The sequence below is a fragment of the Saccopteryx bilineata genome, chromosome 8, assembly GCF_036850765.1.
Source record: "Saccopteryx bilineata isolate mSacBil1 chromosome 8, mSacBil1_pri_phased_curated, whole genome shotgun sequence".
Lineage (NCBI taxonomy): Eukaryota > Metazoa > Chordata > Mammalia > Chiroptera > Emballonuridae > Saccopteryx > Saccopteryx bilineata.
Genome location: NC_089497.1, coordinates 95,410,848 through 95,427,783, shown reverse-complemented (window position 1 = coordinate 95,427,783; position 16,936 = coordinate 95,410,848).

Here is a 16,936-nt window from a genome sequence, read left to right as displayed (position 1 = left end):
ATCATCTGCAAATGCCATAAAGGAAAAAAAAATCAAATATGGATATATCATATAGGACAGAAGTGTAGCTCAGATAGAAGATGAAAAATCCCCAGGAAAAAATCTCAATTACATGAAAACCTTGGAGTTTCATAACAGAGAATTCAAAATTAAAGCTCTAAAAATACTCAATAAGATACAAGAAAACACTGAAAGGTAAATTAGTGAGCTAAAAAAACAACCAAATGAACAATAAGAGTACTTCACCAAGGAAATGAAAACTATGAAAAAAAATCAAAAAAAGATGAAAAACTCAACAAAAGAAATAAAAAATGAGGTAAGAAGCTTAGCCAACAGAGCAAGCCAGATATATAAGAAAATCAGTGACTTTGAAACAGGCAACTAGAGATACTACAGAGAGAAGAAGAGAGAGACTCACAAATTAAAAAAAATGAGAAAGCCCTACAGAAACTGTCTGACTCCATCAGGAAGAGCAATATAAGAATAATGGGTATATTAGAAAAGGAAAAGAGGGAAAAGAAAATGAAGAACATATTGAAACAAATACTCGATGAAAACTTCCCAAGTCTATGGAAAGAGTTAGAGCCTCTATCCAAGAAGCAAACAGAAGGCCAAGTTACCTCAACCCAAACAGACCTACTCCAAGGCACATCATAATAAAATTATCACAGATCACTGAAAAAGAAAGAATTTTCAAGGCAGCTAAGAAGCAGAAAGATATACCATATAAGGAAGGCCCATTAAGCTATCATCAGATTTCTCAGCAGAAACTCTACAAGCCAGAAGAGAATGGACCCCAACATTTAAAGTACTGAAAGAGAGGAACTGCCAACCAAGAATACTATATCCATCAAAGTTATCATTCAAATATGAAGGGAAATGAAAACATTTACAGACATACAGAAGCTGAGGGAATTTATCAGAAAACCCCCACTACAGAAAATACTAAAGGGGTTTATCCAATTAGATACAAAGAACAAAAAAGGACAAAATTACAAGTAATTTTTTTTTTATCAAAACCACAATAAGCACATGATTTGGGCTTCCAGAATGCCCCATGTACGCTATATGTGGCCAGCATATTTAATAAATCTCCTCTTTTAATAAAACTCTTTAAAATGTATCTGGACTTGGTGTCTCTACATAAACTTGATGAAGTGAGGTTGACTTCTGGCAGGAAAAAATTCAAGATGAGACCCAGACAAGAGGTGAAGCAAAAGCAAATTTATTGAACAGATAGTGGCAGACTTTCCTCAAAAGAGAAGGAAGAGAGACCCCAGACATCTACACAAGTTAATATTGTATATCTTTGGAGTGATGTCAGAAAAATGGCCACATAAGGAGCAATATCGATAAATCTCCCCAAAATTTCAACAAGTTCCTCAACCAGAGACAGAAAAATCTATCCTTGGAGCATCTAGAAGTCCCACACTGAACACGAAGATATGATGGAGCAAAAAATTGACTAACTATATAATCAACCCCGAAGGAAATAGGATGGAGAAAAAAACACTCTGCCTTCCTCACTAACCTAAACAAGGGCTGCTTTCACTCGGAACTGAGAGTATAGGAACTAAGGAGGGCAAAGGGTTGGTGAATAGAGCCAGGCTGTGCCATGAATGTCCAAGTCGAGGAAAAACTGTGCTTTTGGTGACACAGTCAACACAAGCTAATGCTCGTGCCAAAACCAGACAAAGAAAGGCAAGTGCGGCAGCCATTAGCCCCGATATCCTGGTCAGTGAGCATGGATAGAGTGAAAGAGGTTCTTCCTAGTGCTCCAGGAGTGGGTGCCCGTGTTACTGAACAAAGAGGCAGAGTCAGAGGCCTTTGTGTGGACTGAGACTGGAGTCTCAGGGTCACCCCTGCAATCTGAAGAGCAGTGGGTAGGAAGTACGCAAAAGTGAACTTCTCTACACTCGAACTTCTCTACGCTCGAACTTCTCTGGGTGGGCAGGGCGCCTCACCTGGGGCGAGAGGCAGCCACCTTGATATCCTGGTCAGCAAGCTTGGATAATGTGTGAGAGGGTCCTCCTAGCGCCCTGGGAGTGGGTGCCCATGTTACTGGACAGAGAGGCAGAGTCAGAGGCCTTTGCATGGGTTGTGACCGGAGTCTCGGTGTTGCCCCTGCATCCTGAAGAGCAGCACACGGGGAGTGCGTGAAAGTGAAATTTCCTACGCTGGAACTTCTCCGGGCAGGCGGGGCACCTCACGCAGCCATTCAAGCTAACATCCCCTGGAAGGTTTAGCTTAACCCACAGTCTGTTCGCCTGCCAACTGACCTATACAACACTAACTGACAAGATCTCTCTCAGTTCAGCAATCTAAGACAAGAGGTGTGATATTTTTTAATGCCTCCTGCTATGCTATGCACGTAGGGGTGGGGGCAACTTCTGATTGGCAGAGCTTTCATATTCAGGGCTTTATGTTAAAAAGAGGGATTTGGCAGCTTGTAAGTCCCCCTGCTTTGCAAACTAGGCTAGAGCATCTTCTACCCAGCCAAAACAGGTTACAAAGTGCCAAAAACCTGGATAAAGGGGTCCCACAGAGTGCTGAGGCATTCTGGACATGCCTAGTGGTGCAGAGAAAGGTACCTTGAAAACAACTGGCTCTCAGCTCTGCCTGATTATGCTAGCAGCTCTGACTGACAGAACCTTACCCAGAGCCCTGTGCTGAGTGGGAATAGAGTGGGGATTTGCCAGCTCTTTAAGCCTCTTACTATCCAGGCAGAGACAGCAGCAACCCCATAGCTGGATCATCAGGCCGCTTATTCAGGAAGGAAAGACTAGGAGAGAGGCTCCGGGAAAAAGGACTCTCTCATTGTCAGAGCTTGCAAATGCTAATGAGCCTCAACTGCAAACGAGATTGAAGCCTAATATATGACATCACCATAGAGACTTATCAACAACAAACCTCTACCTAAGCGTGCCACAGGGGCAGAACCCGGGGTACAGAGTCACTGACCAGGAAGAGGGAGAGAAAAGAAAAAGCAAGAAGATAACCTCTCAAAATAAAAAAAAATCCACAGACTTTATAACATTTTCATTTTATTTTATTTGTTCATTTGTTCCTTTCATCTTCTTGTCTTGATTATTTTCTTCTTCTTCCACTTTAGTCATTTAGTTCTCTGCCAGTCTTACTCTTTCCTCTTCCTGAACTATACTACCCATAAGTGCTACATCTCCCATTTCTCTTCCTTTCTTCTTCCTTTCTCTCTATGAGGGTTGCACTCCAAAACCCTTAACACTCTCTCTATCTCTCTTTTTTTTTTTTTCTTTTTTCTTCTTTTCTTTTTTCCTCTTTCTTTTTTTCTCCCTCTATATTAGTTTCTTCTTTACTCCTTTAATTTTCCTCTCATTCAATCCTCAATCATGAACAAATTATTTTATTTGGGACTCAAATTTTTCTTTGTGGCACTTTGGGTGTTTTTTACTTGCTTTTTTAACTCATTAGCAGTATTCCCAACCCTGGCTCTCCATTTTATCTAGTTTTTGCTCCACTAAATACAATAGTAATTTTTTAATTTTTTCCCCTTTTTCCTCTTTCCCTCTTAACCCTTTCATTATATCTCTTAGTCAATCATCACTGAAAAGCAAATCATTTTATTCTTTTTTTCCGAAGTTGGAAACGGGGAGGCAGTCAGACATACTCTCACATGCGCCCGACTGGGATCCACCCGGCATGCCTCCTAGGTGTGATGCTCTACCCATCTTGGAGAGTCACTCTGCCACAATCAGAGCCATTCTAGCACCAGAGGCAGAGGCCACAGAGCCATCCTCAGCGCCCAGGCCAACTTTGCTCCAAAAGAGCCTTGGCTGTGGGAGGGGATAAGAGAGACAGAGAGGAAGGAGAGGGGGTGGGGTGGAGAAGCATATGGGCACTTCTCCAGTGTGTCCTGGCCGGGAATCAAACCCGGGACTCCTGCACGCCAGGCCGACGCTCTACCACTGAGCCAACCAGCCAAGGTCAAAATCATTTTATTCTTGACCCAAATTTTTTTATTTTTTTTATTTTGTGGGTCCATACCTCCTTTTTTTGCTCCTTTATGACTTCTCCCCAACTCAGGCCCTCCATTATAAGTAGTTTTTGTTCTATTTAGCACAATATAATTCACAGTTCATCACAATTTTTTCTCAAGAGGAAGGGGAGAAGAGAGGAGAGGAAAAAAAGGAAAATAATATTTTTTTACTTTTTATTCTTTATTAATTCTCATTAGTACTATCAACAAAACCACCCTCAGATGCCATTAAGGAAAAGGAAATTGAATATCATGGATACAAAAGATAGAGAGGTAGCACAGAAAGATGAGGAAAAATCTATGGAGAAAAAATTTAATATATTGGAAAACTTGGAACTAAATGACAGAGAATATAAATTAGAAATCCTAAAAATACTCAGAGATATACAAGAAAACACAGAAAGGCAATTTAGGGAGTTCAGAAAATAACTCAATGGACACAATATATTACCAAGGAAATTGAAACTATAAAAACAAAACAAACAGAGATGAAAAACTGAATTCACGAACTGAAAAACTAGGTAAAAAGCTTAGCTAATAGAACAGGCCAGATAGAAGGTAGGATTAGTGAAATATAAGACAAGCAACTTGAGGCACAACAGAGAGAAGAAGAAAGAGACTAAAAAAATTTAAAAAATGAGAAAGCTCTACAGGAATTGTCTGACTCCATCAAAAAGATTAACATAAGAATAATAGGTATATCAGAGGGAGAGGAGAGAGAAAATCGAATGGAGAACATATTCAAATAATAGATGAGAACTTCCCAAACCTGTGGAAAAAATTAAAGCCTCAAATTCAAGAAGCAAAGAGAACACTGAATTATCTTAACCCCAACAAACCTACTCCAAGGCACATCATAATGAAATTGGCACAAACCAATGACAAAGAAAATATTCTCAAGGCAGCCAGGGAAAAGAAGAATACAATATATAAAGGAAGGCCTATTAGATTATCATTGGATTTCTCAACAGAAACTCTACAAGCTAGAAGAGAGTGGACCTCAATATTTAAAGTCCTGAAAGAGAGAAACTTTCAGCCAAGAATACTATACCCATTAAAGCTATCCTTCAAATATGAAGAAGAAATAAAAACAATCACAGACACAGAAAAGATGAGGGAATTTATCATCAGAAAATCCTCACTCCAAGAATTACTAAAGGGGGTTTTCCAAACAGGTACAAAGAACAAAACAAAACAAAGCCACAAGTAAAAGCTCCACCAAGAACACAATAAAACCAAACTTACGCTGTGACAACAAAAACAAAAAAAAAAGGGAGGGGGGAGAAGACAGAGATTAACAGTAGCAAAGGATGATGAGGTGCAGAAGTACTCACAAGATAGTGTACTACAATGAACAGGGTAGGAATATTTTTTATTACTTAATGGTAACCACCCTTGAAATAACCACCACAGAAGCACATGACTTAAAAAAGATAGCAACAGAGAAAAGAAGTATGGATTACAACCAAACAAAAACAAATAATAGAAAAACAAAAGAGAAGAATCAAACAAGTTACAAAACTAACAGAAAGCAGTTTATAAAATGGCAATAGGGAACTCATAAGTGTCAATAATTACACTAAAAGTAAACAGATTAAACTCACCAATAAAAAGACACAGAGTAGATAAATAGATTAAAAAAGAAAACCCAACTGTATGCTGCCTACAAGAAAAACATCTAAGCTACAAGGATAAAAACAAATTCAAAGTGAATGGCTGGAAAACAATATTTCAAGCAAATAACATTCATAAAAAAGCAGGAGTAGCCATACTCATATCTAATAATGTTGACTACAAGACAGCAAAAGTACTCAGAGACAAAAATGGTCATTTCATAATGATTAAGGGGACATTGAATCAAAAAGTCATAACAATCCTTAATATATATGCACCAAACCAAGGTGCACCAAAATATATGACAACTACTTATTGACCATAAATCAAAAACTGACAAAAATACAATCATACTTGGAGACCTCAATACAATGCTAACGGCTCTAGATTTTCATCCAAACAGAGAATCAATGAAGATATATTGGCCTTAAACAAAATGACTACAAGATATTTCAACCCAAAGTGACAGAGTATACATTTTTCTCCAGTGTACATGGATCATTCTCAAGAATTGACCATATGTTGGGCCACAAAAATAACATCAACAAATTCAGAAAAATCAAAATTGTACCAAGCATATTTTCTGATCATAAAGCCTTGAAACTAGAATTCAACAGCAAAAAAGAGGAAAAAAACCCCACAAAAATGTGGAAACTAAACAACATACTTTTAAAAAATGAATGGGTCAAAAAGAAATAAGCACAGAGATCAAAAGATATATACAGACAAATGAAAATGACAATATGAAATATCAGAATCTATGGGATGCAGCAAAAGCAGTGATAAGAAAGAAGTTCATGTCACTTCAGGCCTATATGAACAAACAAGAGATAGCCCAAGTAAACCACTTAACTTCACACCTTAAGGAACTAGAAAAAGAAAAACAAAGACAACCCAAAACCAGCCGAAGAAAGGAGATAATAAAAATCAGAGCAGAAATAAATGAAATAGATAACAGAAAAAGTACAGAAAAAATTAATAGAAGAAAGAGCTCTTTCTTTGAAAAGACCAACAAAACTGACAAACCCTTGGCAAGACTCACCAAGGAAAAAAGAGAAAGGACTCATATAAACAAAATCCAAAATGAAAGAGGAGAAATCACCATGGATATCATCGATATATAAAGAATTATTGAAGAATACTATGAAAAACTATATGCCACTAAATTTAACAATCTAGAAGAAATGGATAAATTCCTAGAACAATACAATCTTCCTAGACTGAGTCAAGAAGAAGCAGAAAGCCTAAATACACCAATTAGCAGGGAAGAAATAGAAAAAACTATTAGAAACCTCCTGAAAAATAAAAGTCTGGGCCCAGATGGTTATAGTAGTGAATTCTATCAAACATTCAAAGAAGACTTTGTTCCTATTCTACTCAAAGTCTTCCAAAAAATTGAAGAAGAAGTAATACTTCCAAACACATTTTATGAGGCCAACATAACCCTCATACTGAAACCTGGCAAGGATGGCACAAAGAAAGAAAACTACAGACCAATATCTCTAATGAATACAGATGCTAAAATACTAAACAAAATACTAGCAAATCAAATACAACAACATATTAAAAAGATAATACATCATGATCAAGTGGGATTCCTCTCAGAATCTCAGGGATGGTTCAACATACGTAAAACGGTTAACATAATACACCATATCAACAAAACAAGGAACAAAAATCACATGACCTTATCAATAGATGCAGAAAAGGCATTCAATAAAATACAACACAATTTTATATTTAAGACACTCAACAAAATGGGTATAGAAGGAAAATATCTCAACATAATAAAGGCCATATATGATAAACCATCAACTAACATCATATTAAATGGCACAAAACTGAAGGATTTCCCCCTTAAATCAGGAACAAGTCAAGGTTGTCCACTCTCTTCACTCTTATTTAACATGGTGTTAGAAGTTCTAGCCAGAACCATCAGACAAGATTAAGATATAAAAGGCATCCATATCGGGAAAAAAATTAAAGGTATTACTTTTTGCAGGTGATATGATCCTATACATCAAAAACCCCAAAGAATCTACAAAAAAGACTACTAGAAACAATAAGCCAATACAGTAAGGTCGCAGGATACAAAATTAATATACAAAAGTCCATAGCCTTTCTATATGCCAACAGCTTTCTTTTCTTTATTGAGTGTTGTTGACCCCTTTATCAAAAATTATTTGACCATATAATGTGATTTTATTTGTGGATTTTCTATTCTGTTCCATTGGCCTGAGTGTCTATTTTTCTGCCAATACCATGCTGTTTTAATTGTCATGGCTCTATATTATAATTTGAAGTCAGGTATTGTAATGCCCCTAGCTTCATTCTTTTTCTTTAAGATTGCTTTTGCTAGTTGAGGTTTTTTATACTTCCATATAAATCTGATGATTTTTTGTTCCATTTCTTTAAAAAATGTCACTGGAATTTTGATGGGATTTGCATTAAATGTGTATATTGCTTTGGGTAATATGGCCATTTTGATTATATTTATTCTTCCTATCCAAGAACAAGAAATATTTTTCCATCTCATTTTATTTTTTTTGGTTTTACTTAACAACGCTTTGTAGTTTTTATTATATAGGTACTTTACATTCTTTGTTATGTTTATTTCTAGGTATTTTTGTTGTTGTTGTTGCAATCATGATGGGGCTTATTTTTTTAGTTTGTTCTCTAATGTTTCATGCCTCTTCAACAAATGGTGCTGGGAAAACTGGAAAGCTACATGCAAAAGAATGAAACTTGACTACACTTTGTCTCCTTGTATTAAAATTAATTCAAAAAGGATCAAAGACCTAAATATAAGACCTATAACAATAAAGTACATAGAAGAAGACATAGGTTCTAAACTCATAGACCTTGGTTTTAAAGAGCATTTTATGAATTTGACTTTAAAGGCAAGGGAAGTGAAGGCAAATATAAATGAATGGGATTACATCAAACTAAGAAGTTTTCGCTCAGCAAGAGAAACTGACAACAAAATAAACAGACAACCAACTAAATGGGAAACAACATTTTCAAACAACAGCTCAGATAAGGTCCTAATATCTAAAATATACAAAGAACTCATAAAACACAACAACAAACAAACAAACAATCCAGTAAAAAAATGGGAAGAGGACATGAACAGACACTTCTCCCTGGAAGAAATACAAATGGCCAACAGATATACGAAAACACGCTCATCCTCATTAGTTATTAGAGAAATTGAAATCAAAACTGCAATGAGATACCACCTCACACCTGTTAGATTAGCTATTATTAACAAGACAGGTAAGAGCAAATGTTGGAGAGGCTGTGGAGAAAAAGGAACCCTCATCCACTGTTGGTGGGAATGTAAATTAGTACAACCATTATGGAAGAAAATATGGTGGTTCCTCAAAAAATTAAGAATAGAACTACCATATGATGCAGCAGTCCCTCTACCCACAAAACTTGAAAACATGGGTACATAAAAACACATGTACCCCCATGTTAATTGAAGCATTGTTCACAGTGGCCAAGACATGGAAACAGCCAAAATGCCCTTCAATTGGATAAAGAGGATGTGGTACATATATACAATTGAATACTCTTCAGCCATAAGAAATGATGATATAGTATCATTTACAACAACATCAATGGACCTTGATAACATTATACTGAGTGAAATAAGTAAATCAGAGAAAGGTAAGAACTGTATGATTCTATACATAGGTGAGACACAAAATTGAGACTCGTGGACATAGACAGGGGTGCAGTGGTTACCGGGGGAAAGGAAGTGTGGAGATGGAGATGGGGAAGTGGAGGGGCTTAAAGAAAAACAAAATATAGGGTGACAATAGATTATTTTACTTTGGGTGATGGGTGTACAACAAAATTGACTGTCCAAAATATGTGGAGATGTTTTTTCTAAATCTATGTACTCTGATTGACCAATATCACCTTGTTAAATTTAATTATCTAAATAAAAAAAAAGAATTTAAATGAAGCAAAGTCAGTTTCAATATAAAATGTGTAGAGAAAAACAAAAGAGAGAGTCAATTCTCTTTATTGAATAGAAGAGAAATGGATGTTTGTTCTGGTTTTTCAGATACTCTTAATTTTCAATTTGTAGTCCCTGGGGTAGAGATAGTACTGGTGTATCCATCCCTAATTACCAGATAAATTACACTAAACAAATATTTACTGAGTGCTTTATATGTGAATGAGAGAAAATTATAGAGGGAAATATTTTGCTTAGATAGGAGTTGTTTGCTTCATTCTTAATCTGATTTGGTCAGATCTCACCATGGAGTCATAAAAGAGCCAAGGTAATGGTTTTAAAAATTTGTATATTTAGCATTACAAAGATTTGAATACTCTCCTAAACTAATCTACAGATTTAATACAATCCTAACCCAAATGGTATACCAACAGCAACAAAAATATTTTTTGGTGGAAATTGGTAAGTTGGTACTAAATTTTATATGATCAGCTAAATTTCAAACAATAGTCAAGAAAACCTTAAAGAAGAATCAAGTAGGGCCCAGACCAGTGGCTCAGTTGATAAAGCATCAACTAAAATATGGACACCCTGGGTTGATTACTGGTGAGGAGCAACCATCTGCTTCTCTTCCCTCCCTCTCCCTCTTTCTCCCTCTTTCCATCTCACATCAGTGGCTTGATTGGTTCAAGCATGGTCCTAGGTCCTGAGGATAGTTTGGCTGGTTTTAGCTTGTCAGCCTCAGATGCTAAAAATAGCACGGTACTTGAGCATTGGCCCTAGATGGGTTTGCTGAGTGGATTCTTGTCTGGTTGCATGTGGTAGTCTGCCTCACTATCTTCCTTTCTCTCTTTCTCTCTCTCTCTCTCTCTCTCTCTCTCTCTCTCTCACACACACACACACACACACATACAAAAGGAGAAAAAGAATCAAGTGGGAGGATTATATAAATAGCTATCAAGATTATACTAAAACATTATTATCTCCCCTCCTTTCACCTAAAATAAATTTAAAAAGATTAAAGATAAAGATTATACCAAAACTAAGATAATCAATTTCATTTTGCTGTTCTAGAAATTAGCTTAATTCTAAAATGGTAAATAAGACAGGCCAGTAGTTGGAGAAGTATGAAGAAGATAAAAATTTGTGGACAAGTGTTTCTTGCTCTCTGAATGCCTAGCACCTGGAATGAGAACAGAAAATGGCCTGAGGTCAGTGAACCTCAGCAGGAACCTTTCCCCAAACCCCAGGATTGAGACATAAAAATTCAAAATAGCAGACTTGTACAATTATGATCACTGAAAAAAATAGAAATTAAGAGTCAACAGGTCATAAAGAATTTTAAATGTTTCAATGAAGAGGTAAAAGCAGAAGGCAACACACACAGTGTTGAAAAGAGAACTGGTAATTCATATATGAAGCATTAAGTATCTGTGACATTTTTTAAATACTGCATCTGCATATTGGGTAAGTTTGGGCACATTACTGGGCCTATTTGTATTTCAATGTCTTTATTTATAAAACAGAGTCAATAATTTCTACCACGGTGCATTTAGTAAGAATTAAGCAAAATATATATTATTTTACTTCTATCAAAAAATAAAATTTTAAAATAAAAATAAGCCAATTAAGATTGTAATAATAGGGGATGAATAAATAGATATGTGGAATATAATTGAAAGAAATACAGATATAATACACTAATTTCTAAAGTTCAATCCAATGAAAAAAGAATTTTTTTTAACTTAATTAGGGTCAATTTGGATATGAGTAAAAGAAAATAAATGAATATTGACCCCTATATTCTACCATAACAAAAAATAATAATTTACTATTGATTGCAGGTCTAGATATAAAAAGCCAAAATATAGAGTTTTTAGAAATACCAGGAAGATATTTAATGAGCTTGGTTTGGGTAAATATATTTTAAAAAGGAAATATATATCCCACACACACATATACTAACTATAAAACAAAAATATTAATAAATAAAACTTTATTTAAATTAAGAGTTCCTAGCCACACACATGCAAAAGTATCGTAGTTAAGAACCTGAAAATGCAAACCAATATTGGAAAAAGATAATAATTCCATTACTTTTGTCTTACAAAGAACTCACAAGCAAATTATACTTTAAAAAAAGCAAGCAAAACTTTTAATAATACAATAAAATCAGGCAGTAATTTTTTAATGGGCAAAAGTCTTTAATAAGCACTTTAAAAAGATACCTACATGGTTAAATAACATTTGAAAAGTTGTTTAACATCATTATTCATGATGATGTGCAAAACAATGCCTGATACATTTTTTATTTCATTCCTTCTACATATGTAAATTTTTTTATTATTCTGAAAGCAAATATGTTTCTGGTTCAAGGTTGACTATCATTAGTTATAACAATAGCCACAGCAATTTCCACATTTCTTCCTCCCACTCAGGGCAATGTAATGAAAGTCAAATGATTATGCCTATGCATCTAATAGGAAGGGTCATAAAAGACAGGGAAATACTTCAAATTATCATTGTGGGAGTTTACATTGGCTACACATGTTCCTCTCTCTTCCAAGAAAGGGAGGGGGACCCTTTACTTTGTAATTAATGTTTAACAATCAGTTGAAATGTAAGTGCAGGGCTCAATCCAACAAGATTTAAGCAGGATAAAAAAAAATTGGCTTTGTCATTATAATAAATCAGTTTTTTTCATTGCTTAGGAAGTCCTCTCCATTTTTTAAAAAAGAGATGAAAATATGAATAGAGCACTGTTTCCCTGACAATACCATAAAAAGTTGCTTGTTACATACTCATCAGAATGAATGAAATTATAAAAAACAAAACAAAACAAAAAACCCTGCTATTAAGTGGTGTTATCAGGGAGGTGGAGTATTGAAACTCTCATATACTGCTGGTAGAACAAAAATTATTGCAATTAGTTTGCAGAACTTTTGGCAGTATTCAATAAATATATTATGACTTCTAGCATCCTCAGTTAAAAATAACTATGCATATATTTATCAAAAACATGTACTAGAATCATTCATAGCAGCATTAATTATAATAGGAAAGAAAGCCTGATGCTCATCAACAATAGAATGGATAAGTAAATTGTGGTATAAACATAAAATATAATAGTCTGGAATAATGTAAATGACTGATCTATTTTTAAAGGTAGCAAAATGCAAAGATATCATAAACATAAACTTAGTGTACAAGAAATAAAGAACCAATATAATGGTAGTTTCATGTACCATTAGTTGCTACACCGAAAACTAAGGATATTGATTAGGAATATTATTGTTAGAAAAAAAATATCAGGCAACAACTGAAATAAAAAATAAAAAGATATACTGGCATAAAACTATTTATAGGATATGCATTTTTAGGTGAAAATCATTAAATGAACGCTATGTATAGTCTTATATCAGTAAATAGGTATACATTATGTTCTGAACACTATTTATATAGCTTATGCGTTATATTTGTTTATACAAGGATGATGTTTGAAATGATAGGTACAAAAAAATTTTTAGTAGTATTGCATAGTTTAAGGCCTTTAGAATGACAATCTTAATTTTAAACACTGACTTCAACAACTACTAACACTGTATAAAATAACAGTGTTTCAAATATTTGTGAACTAGTAACGTTAACTCTCAATTGCTTGGTTTAAACATAGATAATGGGAATAATAATATGTAACTTTAGAACAATGTCTAAAGGGTTAAAAACAAGATAATGTACTGTTATAATTTCTATCTTATAAGTTACACTGATTTTACATTTAATATTTTTCACTATTATTATATTTAAAAAATAATATCTTGGGAGGAAAATTAATTAAACCAGAATAAAAGTATATTTTAATTGTAAGATTTAATTATTAGAGCAGCAGAGTTACAATGAGTGTTGAATTTTTAACTGTGCCATGACTGGTATGCCAAGGTAATGGCTATAATTGAGAAATAGAGGATCTTTGAGATTTGAACCAAGAACTTGAAAATCTTGAACTTGTGGACTCCTCCAAAACCTCTGGATACACTGAAGTGATGCATGAAGGTTTCCTGTTAGAAACTAGTACTTCTTGCTAAAGCATGATTCACAGGGCATTTACTTGTCTCTCTTTTAAGATTATATATATATATCCCCTCCTACCTGGCAAATCAGCAACTAGGATTATATAACAAAATAATTCATTTGGGGAAGAACTTGGCTTGCAAAGTGAAGAAAGGGCCTAGATACTGAATGAGTGTATAACTTAGCCAAGCATAAGTGAACAGAGCATCCATGGTAAATGGTTTATTAGTTTATCAGAGTCTTAAAACAAACAAAAAGCTAGTAGTTTGGGGACAGAGGATCTTGGGAAGAGACATGAAAACTGATTTATGAGCGGGTATAAAGACACTGATACTATGCATTAATGCCTTTAAGAAAGCACCTACCAAAAAAGTAACTGATTAAACAGAATGATTCATCCAGCTGATATTTGCCATTCTCTCTGCCATTGCATACACTTTGTTTGCTCATTCCAGTTTGAGAAAAATGCATTCGTAGATGGAGTTATGGAGTTACCCATAGTGCCAGCAATTGGCATTAGACATGGGTCCCAGTCCCATGGGAACAAGTTGAATAAGATGATATATCTATTGATGCTGTTCAATGTTGAACATACCAATAAAAGGGACCAAAGCTGTTTGAAAATATGGCATCATCTCTCAAAAAGACTAATGAGCCATTAGTTGGCAAGTAGATCACATTAAAACTTTTCTGTTAATATTCTGGGTGAGCACTTGCCTCTTTTTTTTTTTTTTTTTTTTTTTGTAATAGGACCTTGGGAAACACCCTTTTTGAAGGCTCAGTGAGTTTGTTCTATGAAAATAAGATCAGACTGGCCCTGGTGGTTGGGTAGTGGTAGAGTATTGGCCTGATGTGTGGATGTCCTGGGTTTGATTCCTGGTCAGGACACACAGGATAAGTAACTATCTGCATCTTTACCTCTCCCCTTCCCCTTTTTTCTCTTTCTCTCTCTCTCTCTTCTCCTCTCACAGCCATGGCTCCACTAGTTTGAGCACATTTGTCCCAGATACTAGGGATGGCTCTGTGGAGCCTCCACCTCAGGTGCTAAAAATATTTCAGTTGCAAGCATGGATCCAGATGAGCAAAGCATCAACTCCAGAGTGGGGTTGCCACGTGGATTCTGGTCAGGACACAGGTGGAAGACCGTATCTCTATCTTGGAAAAGAAAAAGAACAAGAAGAAGAAAAAGAAATAGAATCAGACTATTTTTTGAAGTATTCTGTACTCTGATATAAGCAAACCTCTGCTTCAAGTTTGCTTCTCAGAGAAACTATTTATTTTATAGCTTTAAATGCAACACATATAGGCACATAATATTAAAAATGTTGAGTAGCATAGGCAAATTTAAATGTTATTTTTTTCTCCTTAATATTTTATTTATGGATTTATTAGAGACAGGAAAGAGAGGAAGAGAAAGGGGTTGGAGGAGGGACAGGAAGAACAATGATTTCAGGAAGAAACCTGGAAGTGCAGAAAAACAAAAACATCTGAAAAAAAATAGCAGAGTAAAAAAACAAGAATAATAAAATGAGTAAATCAAAAGAAGTCAAAATGGAGAAAAAAATAGACAAATACAAAATTATAATCTTATAGCTATCTTTAATAATAAATGAAAGTTTAATAACTCCTATGATTTTATATTTTTTGTGTTGTGTGTGTATGTGAAATTGGAAGTCATTAACACCATTAGAAGAGCAAAATAGTTCCAATCACTGAGAATTCTAGAATAGGAGTTATCAGAATAAAGAAGGAAATAAAAAAAATTATTATCTTATGTCACAATTCTTAAAGATAAAAGATGTGTGTTACATGTGAAAATAATTCATAGAATTTAACTTGCTGAGATAATAAAAGTGGACTTAGGAAATACTAAGACAGGAGTGTAATTTCTGTATCTGAAATAATTACATGACCAAGAAAAAACTATAAAAATATTATAATTGAGAGAATGAAATTAAAATTAAACAAACAAAAAGATTCACAATGAGCTAAAAGGCTTGAATTAGAAGATAAATCAATGTACTGCTTCTTTCATGAGAGAGTATTGATATGAAAGATAATATCAGATGAACTAACTGGTAACTAGTGAAATAGTTAAAACAGATTCTGGTAAAACCTCAGTAACTGTATGCAGACTCTGTAACCAAGAGCAAGTTCATATGATATTGAGTGAAAATATTCTTAACAACTTTTTAAAAAAATACTAATTTCAGAGGAACAGCAATGTAAAATTATATCAAAACATCATTATTCTAGATAATAGCATACATAGCCTCCCTATGTTACCATTTACAAAATGAAAAGGAGAATAAAGCGAGACTAATAAAGGCAGGTAATCATATCACTCTCATTATATTGTCCTTTCAGATAGTTTAATATGCCTTAATGTAGCATCACTGATATTCAAAATTTAGATGGGTTGGGAACAATAATTCTTTCTTCATAAGAAAACATAGAGAGTAATGGTCCCCATAAATTTGGTGCATTATCAAATTTCTAGCAATTTAAAAGTTACATTAAAAGTCTGTTTTCCAAAATTTCAAACACCTTTCTAGGTTAAAAATCACAGTGTTTTAAAATCTCGAACGTGCCATGATATTTATCTGAGAAATCTTTTGTTGAGGGAAGCATGGATAAACAGCCATCTGTGTACAACACAGAGACAGGGGCAGGAAATGCAGAAAGAACTCACTTTCATCTGGTCAAAATTGTTCAGCTGTTTTGACCTGTTTTTTCATTGATATATAAATGTTTCTGAATTTCCGTTCTCTTATCTTCTGAGAAGTCAGAATTATGATTTAATTCTCTCTTACATAAAAGTATTTATTTAATATTTTTTGACAGAGACAGAGAGAGGGACAGATAGGGACAGACAGACAGGAAGGGAGAAAGATGAGAAGCATCAATTCTTCATTGCGACTCCTTAGTTGTTCATTGATTGCTTTTCCATATGTGCCTTGACCAGGGAGCTACAGTAGACTGAGTGATCCCTTGCTCAAGCCAGCAACCTTGGGCTCAAGCTGATGAGCCTTGCTCAAACCAGATGAGCCAGTGCTCAAGCTGGTGACCTTGAGGTTTTGGACCTGGGTCCTCTGTGTCTCAGTCTGATGCTCTATCCACTGAACCACTGCCTGGTCAGGCCTTTCAATATTGTTCTTCTCTTCTGTAGCAGTCACTATGTTTTTAGATATAGCAGTATATAATTTATTATTATTGTGTGGCAAGCTGAGCGGCATAAAACAACACAATTTAGGTGCTCAGTTCTGAAG